General features: G+C 41.3%; 2 long non-coding RNA genes across 2 annotated transcripts; both read left to right on the top strand.

The window, feature by feature from the left end:
* The first annotated feature begins 10,930 nt into the window (after positions 1-10,930).
* Positions 10,931-14,077, top strand: LOC137468504 (uncharacterized). The gene is made up of 2 exons (XR_010995977.1): positions 10,931-11,337; positions 13,259-14,077. It is a non-coding gene; the product is annotated as an uncharacterized lncRNA (long non-coding RNA).
* Positions 14,078-14,646: 569 nt separating this feature from the next.
* Positions 14,647-22,471, top strand: LOC137468503 (uncharacterized). The gene is made up of 2 exons (XR_010995976.1): positions 14,647-15,029; positions 17,650-22,471. It is a non-coding gene; the product is annotated as an uncharacterized lncRNA (long non-coding RNA).
* The last annotated feature ends 4,735 nt before the right edge of the window (positions 22,472-27,206 follow it).

The raw sequence follows: 27,206 nt of genomic DNA, 5'->3' as shown, positions 1-27,206 counted from the left end.
CATACTTCTTTGCCGTGTTTCATATCATTAATGCACAGTTCTCTGCCACCACCTTCACCTTTACCTCTGCTTTTCTGAATAATACATGTGCTTGGAGACCAGTGTTCCAGCTGTGATTGCTATTCTGTTCTGTTATGAGTGTATACCTGTCCCATCTAGTGCCCTGAAAGCTTAGTTTATGCTCCCTTTTTTGGTACATAAATTGTTCTTAAAAATTTCTCTACCCCATAAACACAGTTTTGTCAAGAGCTGAACATGACACTCGCTGTATTGCCACCCTGGAAGCAGTTCTCTTCACCGTTCGCACTTTCTTTATTCTTATTTCCTGGCATTCTGATCACTTAAATTTCCTTATCCTTTGGCATACCCTCGTGTACCTACACTTTCTCCTCTGGTGCCCTATGGGCATGTGGAGATTATTCAAGACTTTGACACTTACCCTTCCTTTTTCAGTTCAAAGCTCTGCTTATCAGTTCTGCCAGACTTGCTTCCAGAAGGCTGTTTCCACAGTTTCTTAGGCAGAGTTTGTCCATCAGAAAGGGTCTTCTTTCAATAAATACATCCCAATGGTCAAACATTGCTAGTCCTTTGGCTATCTGTTGATCTTTCTTAAAGCACTCTTATTTTTGGCATTGTTTTTATTTCCTATAGTACCAGTCAATGCTAAACCCTAGTGCTCTCTTTAAATAAGCCACATTAAGAAGGGAAAATTAAAAAATATAATGGCATCAGCTCAAAATCTCCATTAATCTCCAGTTCTGAAAGTAAACTCCCTCATGCAATGAGGCAGCCCAGAGAGACAACTGAGAGCAGCCACAACCAGCAGTGAATATCTGTTCCACATCTCTGAGAATTTCTTGTCTATGGAGAAAGTTTTGCCATCCTTGCTGTGTCTGTCAGAAGCATGAAAACAATTGCCTGAGGTGGACAGAAAAATATCAGGGGAAAAAAAAGTCCTTTCACTGGTTTATTATTTTGTTCACCAAAACAGTTCCACTGAGGTGGTTCTGTTGGCATTATATTAGTGAAGGTTTGCTGGAGAACCCTTTCACAGGTAATAGGCAAGGTCTAATGGAATAGCAGAGGGCAGGGACTACTCCTTATCCTTGGAGGGCTATTCAGCAAGGGTGGCTTTAGAACCATGTCAGTTTTGGGTAGAAATTAATGTGATGTGAGAAAGGGCAGGAGTAGCCCCCAGAGAATTAAAAAAGGCCGCAGTGGATGCCCTCATGGATGTTCTCTGCTCACAGAACTTCCTCAGATATCAGCATTCCTGAGCCACAGTCTCAACAAGCTCAGCAACCACTTCTGACAAGATAATATTTTGCTCATGTTAGACTATTAAAAAACTACTTAGAATATGAGTGGCTTCATAACAAGGGTAAACAAATAAGGAAACAACACATGCAATTGTAAGGGAATCTGAAGAAGCAAGGTAGTCATATATTCAAGGTTTCCCTTTCCCTTCCCTTCCCTTCCCTTCCCTTCCCTTCCCTTCCCTTCCCTTCCCTTCCCTTCCCTTCCCTTCCCTTCCCTTCCCTTCCTTTCCCTCTCCTTTCCTCTCCTCTCCTCTCCTCTCCTCTCCTCTCCTCTCCTCTCCTCTCCTCTCCTCTCCTCTCCTCTCCTCTCCTCTCCTCTCCTCTCCTCTCCTCTCCTCTCCTCTCCTCTCCTCTCCTCTCCTCTCCTCTCCTCTCCTCTCCTCTCCTCTCCTCTCCTCTCCTCTCCTCTCCTCTCCTCTCCTCTCCTCTCCTCTCCTCTCCTCTCCTCTCCTCTCCTCTCCTCTCCTCTCCTCTCCTCTCCTCTCCTCTCCTCTCCTCTCCTCTCCTCTCCTCTCCTCTCTCCTCTTTTATTTTTGGTAATGCAACAATTCCTGATAGTTAAAATGTCATCTAAAGAGTCAAAACAATGTAATTTTGCATATGATCACCATAATAAGCACATGCTATAAATATTGAATAGGGTTCTGTGAAGAAACAGTCCCCTTGGTATATGTATCTCTGAGTTATGCCTCTAGGTTTAACAGTAAACTAAGTGAAAGGAAGTGCTGGCTAGCCATTGTAAACAGTCTTAGGAGTGAGTAGTTTCTCCATTGGTCTAGTTACCAGTTTGCTCTGAACTTCAGAGAAGTGATTTTAACTCTCAGTATTGGTAAAATCAAAAATGTGCTAATATTTTTCTGTCCTCCTGGGCCCACAGAGGGCTCTTAGAAAAGTCACAACAGGTGTAAATCACAGCTGTTGAATAACTGTGATCAGCGTGGGAATGGACCTGTGAAGACTTGAAGTAAGTTGGCTATTAACCACATTTCAGTCAACTGTCTCTGTCTACTCAGAGACCACTCTGCTCAAAGTGGTTTGAAGAGCATGTTTCAAGCAGAGTGTTGGCTCCCAGGGCTGCAGCTGAAGGGCTGTACGGTCAGCCAGGTGATGTGCAAGTCTTGTCTCTTCCAGCCCACCTGAAGGGAGGCTCTGGACACCTGCAGTCAGCTTAAACCCCCAGCCCTCACCCCATTCCCCCCACCCTGCTTTCTGCTGTCCAACAAATGTATGGTTAAGCTGAAGGGCAAAGATCAGAAGTTCAGAGGGGCTGACTCTCTCCTACTTTAGCTTAGACATGCCACTACAGCTTGATGAAGTTTAATTGCTATGGGTGGCTCCAAAAGTTTCCGGCTGCAGGATTTCTCTCAGCATTTTTTTCCTAGGCAGAATGTAACCAACCTATTTTTATCATTAAAGGCCGAGGAGGAACAACCAAACAGACAAAAAAAATCCATCCATCCATCCATCCATCCATCCATCCATCCATCCATCCATCTTAAGTACAAAGATACCACTTCTGGCTCAGCTTGTTTTCTAACTGCTAATCACTAGAAGATACAAGAGTGTGTTGGAGAACAACGGCTGCATTTTTTGGCTTTGTAATTTTTCCTAAATGTCTGCTATTTGTCACCATCAGAAGCAAGAGTCTAAAGGGATGGTGGTGTTATCCAGTATGACCATTCTTATATTTTGATATTATGTTCTGATAATTTGGCCTTACACAGCCTCAGACGTGGTACTATTGGTAGATATTACCAAGACATGGTAATATCTGGGCAAAAGGGCATGAATCAAACACTGCTGCCAAAGCCTATTCACTAATATTTTGGAATAAGCACATAATAAAAATGATGAAGAATCCACCCTTCAGCTTGGCTGTTTGCAGCAAATATTATAAGGGTATTAAACTAAACAATGACTTGTACTCATCTGGCTCTCCAGATGTTTTCTATGACTCTTATTTTCTATCAATCAGTTAACCACGGTTTTTGCTTTCCTTAGCAACGTATTTCCAAATCACAATCAAAGAAACTAACGGCAAATAATAAGGGCTAGATTGTATTTGATTGCTGCTAGTTGCTCATGGGAAAGGAAACTGCAAGAAACACTGCCAATCCTTCACACTGGCAGACCAGCCAGGAACACTTCCAGCCCCCCTGACTGCCCCTGCAGTGCACTCCGTGCCAAAGGGGCTGAGCAACAGTGGCGTCTGATGGGGAGACCCTATGGCTAGCAGAGGAGGGAGACGTGCCTGATTGCTCTACGGGACAGGAGATACAGAATCATTTATTTCTCTTTCCACTCAGCCCTTTATTACAGCTTGCCCAACTCACTCAGAGACACAGCAGACTTCAGTCATTTAGAGTGTATCAGTGGGTGTTTTTAGCCTGGCTCCATGAGAAAGCACAGCTCATATAATTGCTCTGTGTGTGCGTGTGCACATGCAGTTGTCTAAAAACTTTTGTACTTTTGTACCCATTGGGTAATTGTAGCTGAACCTGGCAGAAAGGCAGAGGTTCCAGAGATAACCAAGTTGGTAAGTTTTTGCGAATACAGAAAACTGAAGAGTTTTTCTACTGATGGAAAGGCTGCAGCCCACACTCAGTTCTCATTTGACACAGAGAGAATCCACTTGGGAAAGAGAATAGATGTATGTGAAGGAAAGCTTCAGTCAGAGTTTATACCTTATTAGATATAAGGGAATCCACTCCACAGTCAAGGCTTCTCTCCCCTATGGATTCTCCAGTGTCTGATAAGGGCAGAATTCACAGTGCAGCAATAGTATAATTCATTTAAAATGTCAGTCAGCCATGAAACACTAACTCCATTGGAAACTAGGCTTCCGGAATAATTCTGGTATTCATGGAAATACTTGTTCCCTCACATACTGCCAAGCTCCAGGAGGAATTATGGGTGTTTCTCCATTGCTTCCAGTCTCCAAGCTAGCTCTCTCAGAACTATCTCTGCCCAACAGTAGACTGTGTCTTTCTAGCACCCACAGCCTCTGGAGGCTTCAGAGAGGAAAGTTGTACTTCACTTTTCCCCTCAGAGCCAGGCTCATCAAGCATAACTTGTCTGAAGAACCTTATTCACAAAAGATTTTCCCGTTCTCTTTTAGGCTCAGAAGGGTAAAAAAAAAAAAAAAAAAAAAAAAAGGCCAGCTTTCTCAATGGCTTCCTGGCCAGAAAGAATTGCTGGCTGCTGAGTGCTTGTGGAAAAATGCTCTATTGAGAAGTGTAAATGAGAATGGAATCTTTCTGAAAATCTGGATCCAACAGGGGACTATTGGCACTTGGAAGTTTGGCCCTCATTTCTTTTGAAATATGTAGCTCTTAAATGAGCAAAATCAGAAGTGATTTTTCAAAAGTATCCTGCTTTCATTTCCTCTTATTCCCAGGTAGCATTGAAAATACTTGTGGTATTGATGTCGGGCATTATGCTCAAACCAGGAAAAAAAGAAAAGGACACATTTCAGTTGTGTGAGTGCTCAGGTTTCCTCTAGATACTGTTTTAATAACAGACTCATTAGGAAATTCCCCAATTATTTGTATTGTCTTCCCATGTTAAAAGACCGAATGTGATTTCTTAATTTCAATATTATTATCGAATAGGGATAGCTATTCTCTGCAGAACGAACAGATTATTCCAATCCACTCAGGGATCAGCATTATTTCTGGCTGCTACATTTCCCTGGAAATGCATACTTATGTCATGATAGGTATTTGACAGTGGTATTAAAAAAGTAAGAAAGGAGAGAGACATATCAAGTAATTTGATTAGTGATAAAGAGCAAGCAGGAGATCAACACCTGGAAACACATGCAAGTTCTCCCATCAGAGAGAATCCCATGTAAAATGTAACAATTTTGACACCTGATCTTGGCAGAATGAAAGTTAGTGCTGATTTGTCACAGATCTGCATGGGAGCAGGGTTTCAGTGACAAAGAAAGCAAAATTTACTTTCCATATAGCTACATGGTGCTGTTTGACTTCAATAGGTGTTGCAAATGTGTGCTGGGAGTTAGACTCTGGCTCTGCTAAAAGTCAGAGTTGCAGGAGACTGCTCTGAGATTGTAGGCAGGACAGATCAGATATTACACAAGCAAAAAGGAAATACAAACCTCACAGAATTAACATATATTGTCACATTCTATTAAGGGTTTCTCTAGGGTTAGATCAGATTAAATGCATTGAATCACAGTCATCTTACAGTATATGAAAATATTGTCATGGATTGAATTTTTCATTAGTGAATAAAATGCAGAATAATGAACAGTAGACAAAAAGGGAGAAGATGAAAAGACAATAAAAGGAAGGGCAGATGTTTAAAAAGTCTTTTGCTATTCAGGATTGTGATCCAACAAAAGCAATTATGTTTCTGCTTTCTCAATTTCAAAACAGCAGAAAAGAGCTTTGAGGTTTTTCCAGTGCTTATGGTCTATCTCCACACCGTTAACTGAACAGAAGGTAACATAATACCAAACATAGCCAAAGGCAACTGATTCCATGCAAAGCTTATAATTTGGGACATCCACTGAGTTAAAGGGGATCGTAATCAAGAAGGAGATAGATATATATATATATATATTCAAAAATTGCCAAAGAAATCTATAAGAAGCCTAATTAAATTCTTCTATAAATCTGGAAGAGGAATCATAAAAAGAAGACTAAATCAGTGCCTACAGGTGGAAATTTCACTTGGTAACTGCCCTCTGAACTCATGAGAAAGATAACGTGTGGAATTTTGTTGAATAATGGCTGGCGTGTGACTGCAGAAAAACAATAGACCCTCTTGAAAAAATAATGAATATTATTTTTGCTCAAAATTTTATTGTGTTATTTTTGAATGGATAAATATTTGAGCTGTAATTATAAATACAGTCCACCACACTTCTTCTCCGGTATCCCTAGCCATGCACCTAAACAAAAGTAAGTAAGGCTGACTAAGGGAATCTTCACTGAATGCAGTGTATGTATGGGCCAATATGCAATAGAACAGAGAGGAACATGACAAAATAGCAAGGGAAGAGATTAAATGCCAGTCATTCTATACTGTGAGAGAAAAACTTTCTTGGTAATACAGTACTTTTCCTGTATTACCTGATGCAGTCTAATGTAAAGAGATGCTGCATGCTAGTCAGAGTAGCGCCCTAATAAAAAAGGTGAAGTTCGCATTTCACCCTTTGCAGTAGTCATACAGCTTTTTAAAACTGTGTCATTTAAAGTGGTCTGCGGTGAGACACAAGCACATGCAGCCGCAGAATAGAAAGTTGTTGAAGACTGTGGAATTTTTGCCAGGGATTTCAGTGGGGCTGAGATTTTTTCCACATAGTTTGTCTTATTCTCTGATTCTTGTTCTGCTGAGCTATTCAAACAACACAGAATATTTCCCTCTTCCTTGCCTTCCTCACCAAGGGAGGAGGAGGACACATAAAATCTCCTTTTTGCAGGTAAGTGGGTAGAACTTCAAGGCACCATAAGATGAACCTGAGCACAATCCCAAACAGTCTCTTACATGCCTAAAATACAACTTAGGCAAAAGGTAGGTGCATGCTGAAGGTCACACAGAAAGTCCTGCCAATCTCAATTAGGGGTCTCCCAGGCATGTATGTTGCTGGGTGTCACTTCCTTAGGTGCCCAGTAGGGTCCTACTGTATGTGTCCTGAGGGTTTAGGAGAACCTACTGCAGGTCCTGAGGGTTCATGAGAACAAGACTCTTGGTCTTGCCAGAGAAATAAAAAATGAGAGGCACTGATTGCTGCCTCAAGACACAGGCTTCTGCCTCATTTTCCTGGTCTCTGTCTGAAGCAAAGTAGTGCTATCGTGTTTTTGTTTGGTTTGGGTTGGGTTTGGGTTTTTTTTTTTTTTGTTTGTTTGTTTGTTTGGTTGGTTTTTTTTGCAACATGTGGCAGAAAAAGAAGCAGCCTACTTGTTTTACATTTTGAACTGGCCCTGCTACAGGGTTACATAGTTAAACCATTCCTATTTCCTTCCACAAGCTGGGCCTCCCTACCTCATACCTTGTTGGGTCAGAACCTACGGGGCTTGTCCCAAAGGTCCACAGGACCATAACATAAGAGTATTCTGGGTCTTGACAGCAATTGAGAGCCCTCCAGCTTGTTTTTTGGGGCACATGGTGCTAACTAGAAGCTTTTGAACATGAAGGGGTGTAGTTTCATTACTCAGGATCAGCTTACAGTAAAGCAGTTCCCCATCTAGCTTGGAAAAAGGACAAAACAGGCTCACCTCCATCTGAAAAAGACCATGTCAGCATATACTCTTGGTCTCAGCGTTCTCAGCCACTTCCTTTCAAACACGACAACCACTGTCTGACTTTTGTGCAATTGCCTGGCAGCTTGAATGCTTTGGGAAACAAAAGTTTTCAGTTCTCTTGATTTTGAAGGTCCCTTAAGGAGACTCTCACTGAGAAAAAGGAGGTAGCAGGGAAGAGGACCACATCCTACTTTGCTCTGAAGTGAGCAGCAGTGCAGTCAAGGAGTCTATAGCTGCAGAGCTAAATAGAGCAAAGGCGAGGCGCTGTTTTAACATTGTGTGTAGATAGAGAGGGCCAAACTTCAGGGTTCAGAGCCTCTCATTCTCAGTGGGAATACTTATTACCTATACCACTCACGACACTCCTTTCTGCCACCTCTGACTTTATGGTCTGTGCTTTCTGCTGCATAGATAACCCAGATAGCAGAGAAAACAGAAGCACTCTCTCTTCACTATTCCCATTCTCATTTATATCCTTCTGATGAAACTACTATCTCTACATTATTGTAGAGTCTGCTGAGATGGAGCTCGAGTTCCACTTCTGGGGCTCATATTCAACTGGTTATTAGCTAAGAGCAGTATCACCATGAACCTCATCCCAAAGGAGAAAAGAAACAAGCCACCTGCCTTCAAATGTGCAGGTAAGATAGCTAAACACAGGACAGCTTGGTTCAGAAGCTGACATTCAAAGGCACATTTAACTGCAGCTCTGATGTGGGGCAAAACTCCCCTTATTGGGATTTCTTATTGGCTTCAGTGACATACTTAACTTGCTGTGCCTATGCTTAGGGTATATTTACATTGGTGAAAATAGACAGACAGGAGCAGGCAGAGGTCTCACTGTACCCACCTTCAAATGGCTACTTTTTAAGTGCTAGATTTTGCCAGTTTGTGTCAAGGGAATTTAAACTTTTTCCACTTGCATGTTGCCTATGCCTTAGCCCATGCCTGTGACCTAACCTGGGAATTTACTCGCTGCCTCTCCCTAGGCTGGATCTTCAAACTGTTGGGTCAGTGGAGATTCTGCATGAGCAGCTTGTGTGGACACACTTGAATTCTGTTGAGGGCCAGCTGTTAGCACAAGCAAAATGTGAGCGGTGGCTTAGACTGACCTTTGCCCAGGTTATAATGGGCTATTATGATAGCCATTTAACTTGTGCCCTATGTCCTTGAAAGCCAGGCTCTGTGATGACAAAAAGTGATAGGTCAGTATGCATCAAGGAACCTGCTGCTCCCCCAAGGATCAGCAGTCATCCCCACAGTTACCCAGTGACAGCAGCATCCAACTATGGCTCTTCGACATGTCTTGCTTCTTCCCCTCCCCTCTTATAGTTTGAAAAGCCCTGGGGACCTGGTCTTCTTTTTCTTCCTTGAGGCAACAATGCTGGATTCCAGGACACTGCAAGGCATCTTGGTTTGTCCCATGCATGGTGTGGTATGCTGTCACACTCCAAATGTGCCAGTTGCTCAGAAGCTTGGGCTGAGAGACAGAAGCAAATATCTGAATGGTGGTATTAAAACCACAAAGAGACAGCACATCAAGACGCCCCCTCAGCACATAGTCACCACCTCAGTGCTGAGATAGGTTTACTCTGTTCCTGTTTCACTCCAGGGAGGGTGGGACCCTGCTTCCTCACCAGCCTGTCTGAAGGCTCACTGAGAAGGACATGCTCCTCCTGACAGTGTAACAAGTGGCACCAGTTGAGAAGTGGTTTAAAAAGCCATCCCTTACTACCTCTCAGATAATTATTGGTGCCTTCAAGCAGAGAAACCTGCCAGAGTACATGCCATTTGGATCACAGCGTCAGGAGAGTCACAAAGCTCATCAGGACAAATCCATAGGCAAATATCCAGTGTACACAGAGCTTTAAGGGTCTTGCTCAGCACTGTGAATTTTTATTCAAGAGCTAAGCACCCCCTTCCAGGTATCACATAGCTGGCTGAGAACTGCTATTAGATGAGATTTTCTGCTGATCAAGGTAAAGAGGAGGACACATTCAGCTGTGTCCAGAAATTTGTCCCCCTTCCCCTTTTCCTCCTTTCCCCAGATGTTACAACTCAATCAGTTTTGCCATTTAACTCTGTCTGATTGCTTTTTGACTTCTAGGAAGTTATTCAGGTTTAAAGAGAAGAGTCTTTGGAGCTAGTCTTTTCTGCGTGGCTTCTTGGATTATCCCTGGCAAATTGTACTGGGTAAAGCTTAGAGGCACAGCTAGAGAGCTCATTTTAGCTGTTTGTTCCTGGGATTCATGTTGCACTGTAAGAGGTTAGCTACTGCCTCTACGAGGGTCTTGAAAAGGGAGAGGAAAATCCAGAAATACCTCAATTGCACCCCTGGTCTGCCCCCACTAGGCTCTTCTAAATGGTTTCTGTGGTAACAGATGGCATAGGAATTGGCTCTGTCAGCTTTGTATGAGCTAGAAACTCCCTTGTGCCAAGGGAATCCTTGAATGGGGAGATTCAGCAGCTCCTCAGCTCCTTTGAAGTGGGTCAAAATGATTTAAGAATCTGGTCCATTGCAGCAGCCTCATTTCCTCTGAAAATTGTACCAAATTGAGGGGGTGATGGGGTGATGAGAAGATAGAGAGTAAAATTTCAAAGAGGATCAAAATATGCCATTTTAGCTCTTGTATGTATAAACATGCACAATATGACATTTTGTTTAGACAGTTATTTAAAAAGAAACTTAAAATCTTTTTAATTAACACAAATGCAAAGGAATAGGCTATAAATATGAACACAGGAAGGTAGGAGTTGACAGCACACAGCCTTCCAGACAATCTTTTTTTTAGTTGTTATGGGGTATAATAAAATTCTGTTTTCCTTTGCAAATTTTCCATAATGATTATGTTTGTTTTAGGTAACAAATTAACTGTCGGTGACATTTTTTTTCCATGTATCATGTCATGTGTCAGAAGCCCTCACCTTACAGCAAGAGTGGGAATAGTGGATGAGATTAAAGGATGAAAGAGAAAGAGAGAACAAGATCAGCATATGGGCAGACCATACCTGAATGGTGGATGTGATATACCATCTAATTTATGCTGCTGCCACTATTAAAACATCTCTGGCTCCAAGTCTCATTACCTTACCTCACCTTACCTCTGCCATTCTACTGCTGCCCACTTCACTTTACCTCTGCTGCCTGTCTGCCTGACTCATGAAATGCTAAACAATTTTGATATTTACCTGTTTATGATTAAATTGCAAAATGATCAGTTTAGTTCTGTTCTAAATTAAGGTCTACATTAAATGTCATAGCATTTATCTTTCATAAAACGAGACAGCAAGGACACTAATTTCCCAGGCACTCAATCACTGCCCGGTGCCACTGGAGAGAGTGGCTGTGGAGGCGCGTGCCCGCCATTCACAGCCAGCTTGACAGCGCCCAGGCGGAACCATAAAAGTCAATTAATCATTAAAAGCTGTTACCAGCCTGTATTGAACTGCTGTGGCACAAAATGTTAATCAGCCCCACATCAATACCATAAATTCCTGCAAATTGGAGTGGTCAATAACACCGAGGCCCGGCAGGTCGATGGGAGGGCGCAAGGCCTCTCCGCCAACATGGTGGCTGGGCAGCCGCGTTGTCCTGTGCTGGCCCACTGGGGCTGAGCAGGTGCCGATGCATCACTGCCCCTGATGGGTCTGTCAATAACACCGAGCAGGGAAGGGCAGCCCTCACAATTTAATCGCTTGAGGCGCCGTGTGTCACTGCATACGTGGCAGCTTAAAAGCAGGGCCAGGTCAGTTGCTGCCTAGGGACGGGATGGGCCGGCTGGCGCCATGCGCCATTAACCCGGGCGCTGCTGTGGAAGGAGTCACCTGGAGCTCCCTGGCTTAGGAAACTGTTCCTGCTGGGTTATAATGTTACTCATGAATGGTTGTGGAGTTGTTCATTAATTCCCTGTGGGCCCAGGGATGGTGTTTTTTATTAGCCTCTGGTGCACTTCTGCCAGGCACCCATGAAATGGGGCGCGTGGAGGTGTGGGCAAAAGGGGAAGGTTGCTTCTGCCTTGGCATCTGCCTAACACTTTTCCCCACATAACTATTGCTGCCGTGGAAGTATGAGCAGTACGAGTGAGCTGCCCCTGCAGAAGAGAGCTCCCCCTGTGGAGCACTTTGGGCTTCTTCTTCTCAAAGCAACCCTATGTTTTTCAGTGTTTGCTGCACCAAAGACTTCATGTGGCTTCCTTGCTTCCTTGCCACCATTCCCAGGGCCAAGGAGGACTCCTGGCCTTCCCACCCAGACATGCAGAACAGACTGGGCCATGTGGAAGACCCTCTAGAAGAGAAGTGAGCGCCACAGAAAGGACTACGTCCCTAGGGAGTAGGACTTGGTTCCCTGAGGGGATCACAGCAATGGCCCTTATACCTTCTGCTGCTGCTTCTCCTGAGAGGGGAGAGATACCTGCCTGCCATCCACAGGGCTGCCAAAAGCTTGGCTGAGCCCAATCAATTTATCTCCTGTTACTGTTATTAAATCTGACCTGAAGTGAGGGAAAAATAGCATTTTTAGGATTGCAGGATATTAAGAAACCTCTTTAGAGATGAAAGAAATGCCCGGTACCATTACTCTTGGGAAGGATTGTGTTCCACTGGTTTCATTGTCATTTAACATAGAACATAAAGGTTAAAGCTGAATAAAATAATACTCATGTTGATTATTTTAATAGTCTCAAAGTATAACTTTTTCCCTGGACTGCAGTTATCTAATCCATGTGCTGTACATGCACCGGCAGTATTTTGTACTTTTCCATGGCACAGATATGATGGTGCCATTAAGTTCAGGCTGAGAAGCTATTGTGTGTATCTCTAATGTAATCGTTCCATACTCTATGGAAAGTGGAAAATATACGGATCTACAGACATGCTAATCCCTAAGATTTGTACATTTTTAAAGATGAATAAAAAAGTCCATCTTATTATTATCATCCAAGTTATAGGAAACATCAAAATAAATTAAGAATCCTACTGCAAAGAAATCCCCTATTCAACATATCGAGACAGGATGATGTTATGAGTGCTCAGACAATGGTAATACAGTCCCTCTATTTAATTGCCCTGACACCTTGCTCAGTTCCTCCAGCTATACTCTGGGAGCTAAAAAAACCCCTCTCATTGTTATTAATTGTATTCCTTTTTAAATGTAATGTCATATTGCTGTGAACTGAGCTAATGAAACATACTCATATTACCAAAATAGGTATATTTCTTCTTTTACAACACATTCTATCAAAACTGTCTGCTAAAGACATTGTGTTAAAGACCTTTCATAGAGCTTTATAAAGAATATCTCAGCTACTCCAACATTTCTATTACATGATCATTAAAATGCCCAAGAGAACAAAACAATATAGTGTGGATCCAGTTATCATATAAGACTTTAGAAATATTATTAATTCCTGCCACTGATTTATGTTAATACTAATGCTAGATTACATGCTATGGCTACTAAACAGCCACTGAATACCAATTCACACAGACAGTCCCTGTCATCTCTGTGAAAGCTGCACTCTTCAGTTGTAATGAGAAGCTGAATTATTTATCTCTCTTTATCCTACAATAGTTCACTTGACCACAATCACTCTTTTCTCCCCTGTTTCTACCCCACATAAATGCATGTAAACATGACATAATAACAACTACTATCTTTGCCTGTTTCAGCCACATGAGATCAGTCAGAGGATGGAAGCAGAAGTATTGCCTAGTGCTGAGCAGGAATGGGGTATGAGGTTGCCTGAATCACACGCTCACCTTCAGTATTTTTAAATGCAGGTCCAGAGTAAATCACAAACTGAGCAATACAGAAGACTTCCTTGCTGATGGTTTCCACTGCTGGCAGCTTGTCTCAGGTGCCCACTGCTTTTTGCAGCTCTAGCTGGGTGCGAACAGCTCCTCCGCAGCACGTGCACAGGCTCTGCTCACTCTAAATGAGACTCCAGGCAAAGCCAGCAGCCTGGGCAGGATCAACTACTGGTCCATTTTGGATATTCATGCAAGAAATCAATTGCAGAATATTCTGAGTCACAGAATATCCTGAGTTGGAAGGCACCCACAAAGACCATCGAGTCCAGCTCTTAAGTAAGCGGCCCATACAGGGATCAAACCTGCAATCATGGCACTATTAGCACCGTGCTCTAACCAGCTGAGCAAATCTCATCTTTTTCCTAATCAAGAACAGACATGTGGCCAAAGCTCTTCAACATGAGGGGTAAGTACTGCATCCACAATGTTGCTGAGCAGTCCGTGGCATTTCTGTGGGAGTACTTTTAATCTGTCTGTAGCACCTGTTCTGTAGTCTTCAGTGCTGGGTTTATGCATTAGTGGTCAGAATGCATTTTTCTCCCTTCATATGTGGCACATGTAAATTGAATTCCATCTGTGATATTTGCATGCTGCAGCCCCACTACCTGCTGTCTCACTCTACACTTTGACTGGCCTTGGCTCATCCAGAGGGTAGGAATACAGCTCTGCTGAATTAGTTCTGAGAATCCTTCTTGAGTTTTCTTTGGGAAGCATCTGTTTTCCTGTTTCCAAAATAAAGAAGCACACACTGCATCTAGGACAGTTCTTCTGTGTCTTTGGCAAGTAGCAGTGAAAAGGATGTTCTTGGTCATGGCAGCCATCCTACAAGCATCGATGTGGAGGCATGCAGATTCCCATTGTCCTACTCAGTGACCCAGGCTCCAAACAGAGCTCACAACTCCATGTTTCTTGCCATAAGGAGTTGCAGAATGCCATTTTACCTGGTGACAGGACAGGTAGGAACTTGATCTGAGCTGCTAAGGAACCATAATGGCAACAGAGTAGCATGCTGTAAATGGAAGATGGTCAGCTATGGAAAGAGCAAAAAAGAAAAACCATTCATGGAAATTTGAACCACACCTTAGCTGGCAAGGAAGATGACTATTGTTATTCTCAGGAAATGCTGAGGGAGGAGTTGAAAAGGTTATTTAGAAATGTACAACCTGAATTACTTTTGCCAGACAGTTTGAAATGGGAATAATGAAAGAGAGAGTTCACAAGGTAGTATGTGCATTTGGAAGACTGGTACTCTGCTACATGTAGATATCAGATGCACAAAGCTTGGGCTCTATCAGGACTGGTAGAGGACCTATAGCAGAATTTTCTGTATTCTTGACATTCCAGTTACAAATTAGTTGAGAGGCATATTTTTTCACTGTGCTTTTAACTGCCATTCACTGCACTGTTTCACTGCCAGTGCCACTCAGCTAATAGGACATCCCATGATGGGTTTCCCCACAAGACCTTGCTTGTGGTTTCTGCAAGTGCCTCAGTTGTCCTGGCAGGTAAACCTATCAAGGTCAGCAGAACCATCATGTTAACCACTATCCAAGTTAGTGACTCTTTTTCAGCCATCATCTAGAGCGCCAAAGTTTTTCACCAGAAAAACCTGAGGAGTACAAATAGAAGGGTGAGATTTTTATCAACATCCCTTCCCCCCACTTCCTTTCAAGAAATTGATTAGGGTAGGCAGAATTATTTGTGAGTAAGTATGATATGTGGATGTTTGAAACCACAGAAATGGGTATATGTATGTTATTAAAAGCCAGCGTCACTGTGAGGACTTGAATCTCAACAACAACTCTTGTGGTAAGCTCTGAAATACTTCCTTCACTGGAAGGATGTAAACAGGGCATTTGCTGTTGGGCCACAGGAGAGGGGACCTAAGAGTCCAGCTGCGGAATCTGAAGATGGAGACTCTGGCTGTGCTGCTGACCCACACTAGCTCTATCTTCCCTTCTTCCTGCATCTGGTTTACTTTGCACACATTTTCTTGGTAAGCTAGTGATGTCTGCTGGCTAATGACCTGCAGCCTAATGACCTGCAGGCTCCTGAAAGGGAGGGGAGGGGGACATCGCTGACAGGGCGGCAGAAATGAATGAGGAGGGAGGAGCAAAAGTGTCCCACAAACAGTATGGGCTTTTGAGCCTGTGCTCCTGGGAGCTTTGGAAGAAATGTTAACCACATACTGTGAACCAACTCTCTTTTTTAACCAGGGAAGCCTAGCCCTGCATTATTCAGTGATATTATTGATATGGTGCCTCAGAGGCGGACTCTGAATTCTAACTGGTTATAATCATTTGTAAAGTTGAGTACCCCAAAGATGGTATTTTAATTTAGGAAAACAAAAGGTCAGATTTTATGTTGTAAATTAATCTAACTCCAAACACTTCAGTAACACACTATAATTTCTATTATCTGATCTACTGGTTATGGTTGCAGTGGCTACTGTGACAAACCATTTTTCTTTTGGGGAGTAAAGGTGTAGAGGTAGACTTTAGCCTTTTATGGCAGTCTAAACCCAGAGTAATTCTATTGAGTTTGAAGGATTTACACCATATTGACAGTGTAAGAAATGGGGTCAGAATCAAGACAGTAAAGCAGTGCCATTTAGCATCTATCAGAGTTGATGAGGGCTTACCTTGTAATATTTACAACCATGGATATTTTAGTTAGATAGGGAAATGCACTTTCAGAGTCCAATTTAACAAAGTCTAATTTCAAAAACTGAAGTCCTGTTCTCCTAATCTGAGTGACTTTAGATACATATGGGAATATCAAAACATGATTGCCCTGAAACTCAATCTTCTTCTTTTTAATTAAAGAAAGAATCCTATCTTAGTCACCTGAGAATCCAAAAGATAGTCCAAGTATTTGACACTCAGAAAAACTTTTAACAGATAAATTATGGTGACAAGATACAAAAAACTACCATCAATAGTAAAAGCAAATTTGAAATAAAATTAAAGATGCTCTAATAATTTAGAAAAAAAAGCTAATCAATCCTGATCTTAAAATTCTTCCTTCAAGCCAAAAATAAATGTGTTGCAGCAATTAATTTAAGTTATAGAAAGTCATTACTAGATCTGAACTGTTGTAAATCAGCAGACCTCAACTGATTTCAATGGAGCTGCACTGATAGGTTAGATAACAATCTGACCCTCAATTGCTTTGTAATTTTTAATCAACAAACAGAATACAGTTTTTACATTAATGTAGAATCATAGAGTGCTAGAATGGTTTGTGTTGGAAGGGACCTTTGAAGGCCATCTCATACAACCTCCCTGCAATGAGAAGGCATCTTCAATTAGCTCAGGTCACCCAAAGCCCTGTTCAACCTGACCTTGGATATTTTCAGGGATGGGGTGTCTATAAATCTGTTCCAGTGTTTCATCACCTTCATCATACAGAATGTCTTTCTTATATCTACTCTGAATCTACCCACCTTGATGTTAAAACCATTACCCCTTGCCCTATAGCAGCAGGCCCTGCTAAAAAGTATGTTCTCCTATTTCTTATACATTCCCTTTAAGTACAGAAAGCCTGCAATAAGATCTCCCTGGAGCCTTCTTTTCACCAGGCTGCTCTACCTCAGTTCTCTCAGTCTTTCCTCATATGAGAGGAGTTCCAGCCCTCTAATAATTTTGTGAGCAGGATCTCATTGCAGTGGAGAGGGAGAATCACCTCCCTTGACCTGCTGGCCACGCTTCTTTTGATGCAGCCCAGGACATCACTGGTTTTCTGAGTTGCAAGCACACCTTGCCAGTGCCTGTCCAGCTTGTCATCCATGAAACATCTGTCTTAAGCCCTTGCTATTCTTCAGTCATAACCTGGTGTTTCTTTTGCACCAGATCTCTCAGTTTCTCTGTTTTAACAGTTTTAGAAGTAAGAAAAATCATTGAGGAAAATTTATTTAAATCAAATTCTGCAACTTTGACAAAATATGTGTCTTTTACAACACATTCACCACCTTCTCCTGACTTCGAAGAACAACTAGGCAATGCAAAAGGATTAATCTCCTGGCATAATTTTTCTGGTGTCATTCAGGCTAACATACATAGGAGTGCATATGCAGTCACATACCTTATATTGCTTGACAGGCTTTTGTTAGAAAAGTTTTACTGGCACATCCCACTTTTCCATTTTTAAAGTGTGTTCATCCCCAAGAATGTTGTATTGAAAAAAGAGAAATTGAATACAGCTGAGATAAATAGATCACACTAATACTAACACTCCTCTGATCCCTGCAGGCAAAAGCTGAAAAAGCATTTCAGGCTCTGGGCTGATGCTGTGAGTGCTGTGCACAGACTTGTGCTTCCAAGGAGCAATGACTGGTGCAGACCATAGTTCCTCAAGTGGTCCTTCAGTGCCAGGACTGGAGTTCTGGGCAGTGCTGGCAAAACTGCCTCCACAGCCAAACAGTGAACAAGGTGGGGGATGCAAGATCTGCTTTTCCCACTAGATGAATGAACTGCTGTACTTCATGGCCACATAAACACCTGGCTAAGCAAAGCATTGCAATAATGTGGAGCTGGAAATGAGTAGTCAAGGGGCTGGAGGGTCAAGAGCTACCTAAGGCCATCTAAATAACACCAAATTTGTCACCAAATAAGAAGCCACACAATCTGCTACACAATCTGCCACACCATACCACACTAAACTTTCAAGAGCCGCTCCACAGCCTGAATTACAGACGAGAAGCAAACAGGAAGCATAGACAAATGGTGGAGCTCTGGCATCCTATGCCAAACCAATTAAGCAGTCAGGCCCATCGGTAAAATAGTCTGGAAAGAAAACAGCTTTGTGCCCTTCCTGAGTACAGCACAAAGAGAACTGGGAATACTGTGCGGCTGGAAGGAGACCCAAGCCAACCAGCAAATTGCAATGTGGTGGCTACACTGAGTTCTGTCCCCTCGGTGCCCTTGGTTTTACAGCTGTAGAGGTCCCCAGATCACTTCCTAATAACTTTTCACTGAATGCAATGAAAATGAAACCCATGTAGTTTTTCTCTTGTCGACAGTGAAGCTTTTAAAACTTGGGCCTATAGATATGCAATCCTATTTTGTGCTGTATTCTTTTCCATTTGCAGGTCTGGTTTATGGTCATAGCAATGGTAGGAGAAGGATAGAATGCCCCTTATATTTTAACCATCAGGTTGCCATTGTGAACATTAAATAGCATTCTGCCTGCTTCAAAATAAAAAGGACCAGCAAATATTTAATGCTATACAAAAATTAGAAAAGTCTGGAATTGTCTCTCATTCGCTAACCTTAATCATATCAACCTGTTCACATACATGAGTGTATCAAATGCAAAAAGCCTGCTGGGAATCCATCCCTTTGCCAGCTGGTATGCACTGTATTTGATCAGGACTTTTTTTTGTATGGGAAGCAATGAAAGAGCATCCACAGCCGTTTGACAAAAAAAGATGAAAACCAGCAAACACAACTGGAATTTTCTGAGAACAAGCACACACACTGTGTGTTCATTTATTTTCCCACAAACAGGGAGATAGACCAGAGGATGCAGCCTGTGAAAGCCATGCTTATCTAGGACAATATCACTGGTGCATAATATATTACTGCAGAGAAAGAACATGTACTTCCAGTTTTCACCAGGAAGAGAAGCTAACAGTCTGAGTACATGGAGCAAGGCACATAGATTGACAAGGAATTTTGTTACCAAATGTTCATCACTCCTTGAAGAAGTTATGTGCTTTGCTGCACAGTGGTATCATTTTTTTTCCCCACAGAAAGTGGAAAGAAATTCAGCACACTGGAGGAGCAGATCAGCAAGCAAGGGGCCCAGAGTTATGCGTACAAATGTCCTCTGCAGACCTTGAGAGGGAAGAGGGAAAGGGAGCCTGTTATTCCTGCCTGGCTCATTAAATGTGCTCTGAGCCATCCTGTTGAATGCCTTTCCTTCCTGCAGCTGAATAATTTTTTGACTGAAAATGGAGTAAATTTTACACTAGAAACTTTCTCTTAAAATACAACATTGGTGAAAGACAAGTGGGATGATACATGTTATTATTAGTCTTTTAGTCTAAGATTGAATTTAAATACATGGGCTTAAATTTTCTTCTTGCTTTACTGGTCTTAACACTTCCAGCCTTGCCTACTGTTTTTGCTCCTGACCAATATGCCAGCAGCTGTTTCCCTTCTATTGCTGCTTTTCCCTGGGTAGGTAAAGTGAGGTCTCTCTTAGCACTGAATTCTGCACTAAATAAAATTGTGCCTTTTTAATAATGAATCCTTCCCATTGTCTCAGGGGCCACACACACAATTAAGAACAATATGAAATTTAATTAACACAGGATAATAATAAGGGTATGAATGTCACAGGGAACTCTGAATACAGACCCCCTACGGCAAATGATTTGGGAACTAACGTGAAAGCCAGCTGCTAACATTCAGGTCCCAGAAACCCAAGTGGCATTTCAACACCTGACCTCAAGTATTAAGGTACTGGAAGGAAAGAAAAGATGACTGCCAAGCAATTAAAACCCAAGTGCTACAGATCTGTATAGGGTAATGATGTAACAGGGAATTGTATCCATAGGTGGTGATGGAGGGACTGGAGTCTGGGCACTAAGAGCTCTGAATGCCTGCAGCCTGCCCAAGGCACCACCTGTGAGGGCACCACAGGTCACATTAAAGGGACATTTCTCAAAGGGCACTCCTGTGGTAGTCACTATGATGGTCTCAAACCTGTCCTTTAAACTGCAAAACCTACTTCTGGTCACATAAGGTGTCATCTGTTTTACCATGTGTGTCTACATCCAGAGTGCATTCTGCAGTCCTGGGGCACCTTCAGACATTGCTTGGGAACACCGAAGAGTACACCTTAAGTTGCATCACAAGTACAATTTTTATTACCAAACCAAAAGGCTACAATAAGATAAAAGAGTAGTGGGTAGAGAAAGGAAAGAAACAACTGCTTCAGACAGCATTTCCATCAGGGGAAAATACTCACTTGCTGAGATTTAGATAAATCTTCATTACAAAATCCAAGCACAAAGGTAGACATCTGAAGTGTGGTTAAAGTATTTCCACCCTCTTGCTTCTCCTGTCTTTTCCCCTCTCCCCAAGGAGCCAACACAGCTCTGGCAGTGCATACTGGCTGAGAAATGGGCTTCTATTCCTTAGACTGCAGTCATGTGCGTGCGTCTTCTCATTTAAGCTCTTCCATTCTGTTTCTTTCAGAGGCTGAGAAATCTGCTTTTGGGGAGAAGATAAAAAAAAAAAAGAAGCGGGGAAGCTCATTAGCAATTTGTTTAGAATTTGAATGTCAGCATAGTCACTTATGTCTAAGTGACTAAAAAATGTATGCGAGTACTCTGACTTCCAGCAAGAGATACAGCGTTCTAACATCAGAATGAACAATATAATTACTGTGTGTATGAAGACATATTGGTCTCCGTATAATGAGGTATTCAAATCTGCTCCACTTGAATCAGATCACAGAGATATATTAAACACACATGGCGAAAGAATTCAGTGTAAGGGTAACCATGTGTTCTGCCAAGTCTTTCTATGCATGAATGGGCTGCCAGGGCACCATAGGCTACAGACAAAGTACAGGAGAGCTGTGTTCAGAGGTAGGGAAGTGAGGTTGCAAAGGTATTTCCTCTTCATTCCCTTGAACATGTGAGTGTCTCCCATTTCTCTTCCTCTTTCACAGGCTGGTGCACCTCAAAAGCAATTCCACCAGAATTTACTGTAACATTACTGTATCATGGTTCCTTGGTACAGTTTAGTACTGTGTATTTACAGCACCCAAGAGTGAGCTGGCTGCCTGAGAGGGGTAGCGATTGCAAAGGCTATTCTCAGTTTCGGTTGCAGAATTGTTTTCACAAGTTTGTGACATTCTGGAAAACAGGCCTCCTTTTCCAGCGCCACTGCAGTTATTTTCAAGCAGAGGTGCTTGAACTTACTGGCTGGTGGCAGCGTGTGTGTGCCTGATAGGTGCTGAGGATTGATTGACACATTGGGAAGCCAAGGCTTGGGCCCCTTGCTGTGCCTGAGATCATGAGTACGATCAGGAGCAATCATTGTCAAAGCATAAAATGTCAATTTTTTGGCAGTGTTATTTCAACATCTAGATACTATGAAAAACATGGTAAGATGAAAACAGTAGCTGTTTTGCTTACTCGTAGAATTGTTTAAGCGTGGATACCATAGCAGATTGAGTTACACCCAGCTGCCAAAACAGACATGGAGAATGTTTCTGTGGGTCACGGAAAAGACCGAGCATGCCGTTCCTTGGGTGGCTGAGCTACTGCAGAGAGCCCAGTGTGACAGATCAGAAAAACACAAATGAATCAAGGCCATAATTTCAGTCTCTGCCACTCACAAGTGAGCCTGTGGTTAGACGGACAAGTTTCTCCGCTCAGAGTGTTGACTGATTTTAAAGGAAATTTTGTCTTGCTTTTTGCTCCCAGGGCATGTGTGATATTTATGATGTACTAAAAATGCATTTCTTTGGGTACAGCTGCTCATATGTCTGTTGAGTACATGGGCATTATCAGAAGATGCTTCTCTTCCATATGTTGATGGAGGCAGAATTTCAGGGTGGCAGGAGCAAGCTGGGAAGGCAGGAGGAGTCCTTGCTCCTCTCTTGGCAGACACTGTTTCAGCGTTCTGCAGAGCACTTATCAAGATGAGGATGGCAACTCATACAGAACATAGGTTCTGGGGAGAAAACATCAGTTCATGTCACTGCCAGTGATACAAACTCAGTAAGAGATTTATCAGGAGAAGCCTGTCCATTTTTCAGAAGTGAAAACTCACTGTTTTGAAGTAGAAAAAAGAGTGAGACCTATCTATCTCTTCAGGGACCACAGCTGCCAGAAGGAAAGGTGTTAGATGTGGTTACCAAACCCAGTTCTTTTAGAGGCATCAGTGGTATCTAGCGAAGGGGAAGAGTTGAAAAGATTTGATGGGAATAGCATGTGTACAACATTTCTGAGAATAAAGCTCAGACCTTGTATTTTATTTCACTTAAAGATGTCCTATAGAGTTTATTTGTGCAGAACTGGTGAGGTAAAGCTGCAGTTTTAGAAAAAGCAAACTATGGATGGTTCCTATCTTCTTTTGTTTCATACAACTCTTTGAAGTCTATATGATGTTTCAAATACTGAACTGGGATTAAGATGCCAACCTCAGGTTTTAATGCACATTTGAATTAATAGTTCATATATGTAGAGCTAGACTACTGAAAACCTTTTCTCTCAGCTATATTTTAATAATGAATCAGCTATAACCCTATACCTCAACCCCACTGAAAGGAAAACCTACACTGTGCTTTAGTCTGAAAAAAGACACATTCTTGCTTTTTAAAAACAAGTGTAGTAAAATTTATTTGGCACAATTGAAGATATCTTCTTTCCACGGCACAAGGCTACCGTTTAGTTTCACCAATTTTATCTGAGGGGTGTGGAAAATCAAAAAGAGATGAATAAGCAGATAGTTAAGCTGGATGGATAGACTGACTTCATCAGACAATGTTTGTCTGGCTAAAAACTCCCTTTCATCATTTAAAGAGTAAGTTCATATCCTCACCCTGTGGAAGTGGTTAGCTTTTAATTCATTCAAGAGATGCTAAGGAAAAAGAAGGAGGTATTTTTTACAATTCCAGCCCCAAAATAATACTGCTAAACAATACATAATTCATATCTCTTCAGAATTCTGAATGTGGTCAGAAATAAATAGCAGCACAGCCATTTAAGAGCTATTCTCACTGAAAAAATGTAATTAATTGGTGTTTTGCACAAAATATTTCTTTGGTGGGGGGGAGCAGCATTGCTTTAATTATAAGTAATTGTTCTCAAAATCTTGCAGTTCATAAGTTTTGCAGGCTAGACAGTGATTATGCATCAATACACTAATCTATCACCTTCATTATTTTAGTCATCTGGGTGTGATCGTCAAATTTTGGAGTGTAACCCAGACAAGAAACCAGACATATCTCATGCTTATGTTCTTTCCAAATTGGTTTGTTTTAAAAGCAGTTTGCACTGGTCATGCAAACTGCAATGCTTTTGTTTCAAATAAAGATGTTAACTTAAATTAAATCCCCCTTTGTATATTATTAGATGATGACAATGGAAAGGATATTCTTGTGACTCACAATGGCCTGGAGGGCATTCAGTAGACCTCAATATTTCTACATTTTACTACAGACTGTCTTTGTAGACAGGAGATTCCCATTTATCAATTTTCTTCAAACTGGCCAGTGAGCACACAGGGAATCAGCTACTGGACAGACCAAGTAGGCTGACCAGCTCGTTGCTTTCTTTATCTTAGGCACCACAGTTGTGTGATTCCCACACTGTCCATCTTTACATGCTCTGTTACCCCGGGTGAATGGCCCAAACCTCCTCCCAACTCAGGAATGCAGAGAGCCTTAAATCATTATTGTTTGTACAGCTTACTATGTGATCAATTTAAATGAAAGTAGCTACCTAGTCACAAACTATTGTTGTTACTGTTATTGCTATTAACATTACTAGATGAATCCAGAGCTGTATCTGTCATTAATTGAGGCAGGGCTCATCCCAGCCTTTAGTCATCCCTATGTGAGATACCACATAAGCACCCATGTAAATCAAAGTTAAGCAGAGGATTAAGTGCTGTCCTGCATAAAGATGGTTTAAGTACATGCTTCCTGAATCGGGGCATAAGCTGTTATTTTACTACTGTCTCTGCAGTACTGCTTTTTCTACCTCATTAGAATGAGAGGATGTTTGCATAAATTCCTCATATTGACACACAAGACTATGCCTGTCTCCCTGAGAATTTGGAGATTTCTTTCCCCTTCCCCCAAATTAATAAGCGCTGTCAGCTGCATCGCTAAACACCAATTTGCTGCTTACCGCTAACAAGACCTCCACGTAATGTAGCTAACAGTAGTATCTCAAAAACAGAGCTCTCCTGTTCCCAGCATGTCTGACAAGAATACATTAGAGGCACCTGTCTCTGGCACCAATATTTTGTTTTCTCTTTATCTACCTGGGAAGAAAGAAATCTAAAGCAGTGAAATATGCCTTGAAAACAAAGCTAATGTGAACGCAGGAATCTGCTTCCCCATCCTTCATCTCCTGTTTCAGTCCTCTCCAATCTTATGGAGATTTTAGAAAGTAAGTAAACACTAAAATCATATCCATTTGAGTGAAAAAGTAAAATTATCTATTTGTTAATAATTTTCATTTGAAAAGTATCAGGGAGCAGGAAATCTTTTAATGATGTTTGAAACTGAGACTGGCTCTATGCTCACCAAGTCAAAGACATAAATACTGCATTATACTGCAAATGTACTGAAAATATCATCAAGCTTAAAACAGGTTCATCATACCCAGTATTTATCTGGGTCAAGACCAGTAACAATAGTACAACAGAATCTTAGAACTGTAAAATCTAGATATTTCTTACCCCAAATGATGTGAAATGGCACAATATGCTTCTTTATCCTTTCTTCGTATTGCAAGAATAGCTCTTATCCTGGTTTAAACTTGGATAGAGTTAACTTCCTTCCTAGTAACTGTTATAATAGACTGTGGGATGGATTCCTTCGATCCTTAGTTTCAGACATTTGTCCTGTATACTTTGACACCTCAGGGTGATTCCTTGGATCCCTTCAATATCAGTAGAGGGAAATTGGTGTTTTGAAACTTGATTCATCTAGTCAGATGCAGATGTCAGCCATAGGAGATGCTGAGTAAGTACCTCCTAAAAATGCCTATTTCTATGTATTTACTTCAAAAGGAGCCTTAAGTGATGTAAACATCTGGATGGAAGCAACTATGTTTAGTTACATAAATCTCTGGATTCTGGGAGCTCAGATGAATCCTCAGACTTCACAGGTCTACTCAGCTGCTTTTATTGGGCTCTACCTCTGTCCATGGGCATTAGTTTTATTTGGATGTCTTCTATTTGAAAACAACTGATTTGTGCTTTTATCCCTGTGACAATGACAGTGTAAGCTGACAAAATACTTCCATTACAGGAATGTCTGTCCTATTTAGAATGCTTTGTGAATTCCTTTCAGCTTTCCCTAGGACAGAGCAGCAGATTTGAATAATCTTAGACATGGATTTAATGCTAGATCTGACTCAGTGAGGTTCATATTAAAAATATCTAAAATATGTCCATTGACCAACAAGGAAATTGTGTTGGGTCTCTTAAGTGTGCTGTCACGAAGACAGCCAAGGAAGGCAGCACTGTAAATCAATAATATTAATTTTGATTTAATTCATTGACAATAGTTGGTAATATAGATGTAAAACTGTTTCCTTTCTTATTCAACTGAGAAATTTTACATGCTATAGGAAAGAAGGGAGTACCCAAACAACACACTTAGGGCGGGTTTATCCTATAATTTTTTGGTGTTGCTGTCATGTGAAAAGACAGACAGTCTCCTCATTCTCCTTATGATTTATATGGTGTTTGAAGTAGGATCTCTTGTTTAATGTTCCCTCTTATCCCAACCTGATGTTCAAATAATGACCATTTGTAAAAGGAAGCAGCAAAACATATTGACTAATGAAATATTCCAAAAAGATTGTTTAACACTTGTTGCAATTAATTACTATTTCGTTATACATGTCTCTGCTCAGCTTTTTAGTAGGATTTTCAGACACATGGTTTTAAAGAACCTGGCAGTTCTAAGGCAAACTTTGCAGAAGTAGCTCCGATAAATCTTTGTAAGGTAAATATGTAACAGAATGACATCAGACTAAAATTTCCTTCTTGCCTGTTTTCTTGAGTAAGGATCTAAGTTTGAAAAAGCTGCCTTGTTTAAATGAGGAGTTCACTTTATAAATAATAAAGTTGTATCCATTTTCTTTTACCAAGTTAGTCATCTTTTGACTATTTAATCTCCTCCTAGATCATGCTGCAATAAGGATTAACGACACTTTATGGACCTAATTTTTCAAACACTTACTTCACTGTACACGAGAAGCACCTCCCTTGTAGTCATTAGGTCTGATTTCTCTTGTACTTCATTCCTGCCTGGCTTCCAAAAAACATGGGGCATGGGAAGGGGCTGGAGAGCTCCTCTGTCCTTCTCCTCAGGCCTCTTCAAGTTATGGCTTACAACAGTGTTGCCATCTTCTAGGCTCACACGGGTGAGCCTAGAATATGGCACCAAGCATAAGGAGCCCCAAGACTTGGAGAGTCCCTTTTTAGAATTACACACATTTTACTTTAAGTCTCATTGTGAAGAATTAAAACTGATTAAAACTGGCCCTGTTTCTGTCCATAATCTTCTGTGTTTACAGTTGTAAAAGAAAACAGGTTGAGTCTTCACAAAAATTTAAATTTGATGAAAAAAGTAAAAGCCGAAGTGAAGTGGCACTTTGATTATAATTAAAAACTTTTCAGTTGATTTAACAGTTGACTTTAGGCATTTTTTTAAACTGTGGAAATAGCAGTGCTTTTAAGATAATGAACATTGTATGATTTCTAATGAAATCCACATATGCATACATATAAATAAATAAATAAATATATATATACACATTATATATATATACATACTATATGTGTGTGTATATATATATATGTATATATATGTGGTCTTTATGCTATACATTTATCCATCTACTACATAGATATAGAGTCCTCTTAAGTTTATTTAAAAAGAAATCAAATGTGAGGGAAAGCACATTTTTCAAATGTGGCTCTAATTGTCTTTTGTGAATGTTCTATAGATCATTACTGATTGTTTACAAACCTTTTGTGGAATGGCTTTATGGCAATAGAGGGGGTAACAGACCTTCATTGTTTATAAAATGACAGCTCCT

This window comes from Anomalospiza imberbis, chromosome 2, assembly GCF_031753505.1.
Source record: "Anomalospiza imberbis isolate Cuckoo-Finch-1a 21T00152 chromosome 2, ASM3175350v1, whole genome shotgun sequence".
Classification (NCBI taxonomy): Eukaryota; Metazoa; Chordata; class Aves; order Passeriformes; family Viduidae; genus Anomalospiza; species Anomalospiza imberbis.
This window is presented reverse-complemented; position numbering and strand designations above follow the sequence as displayed.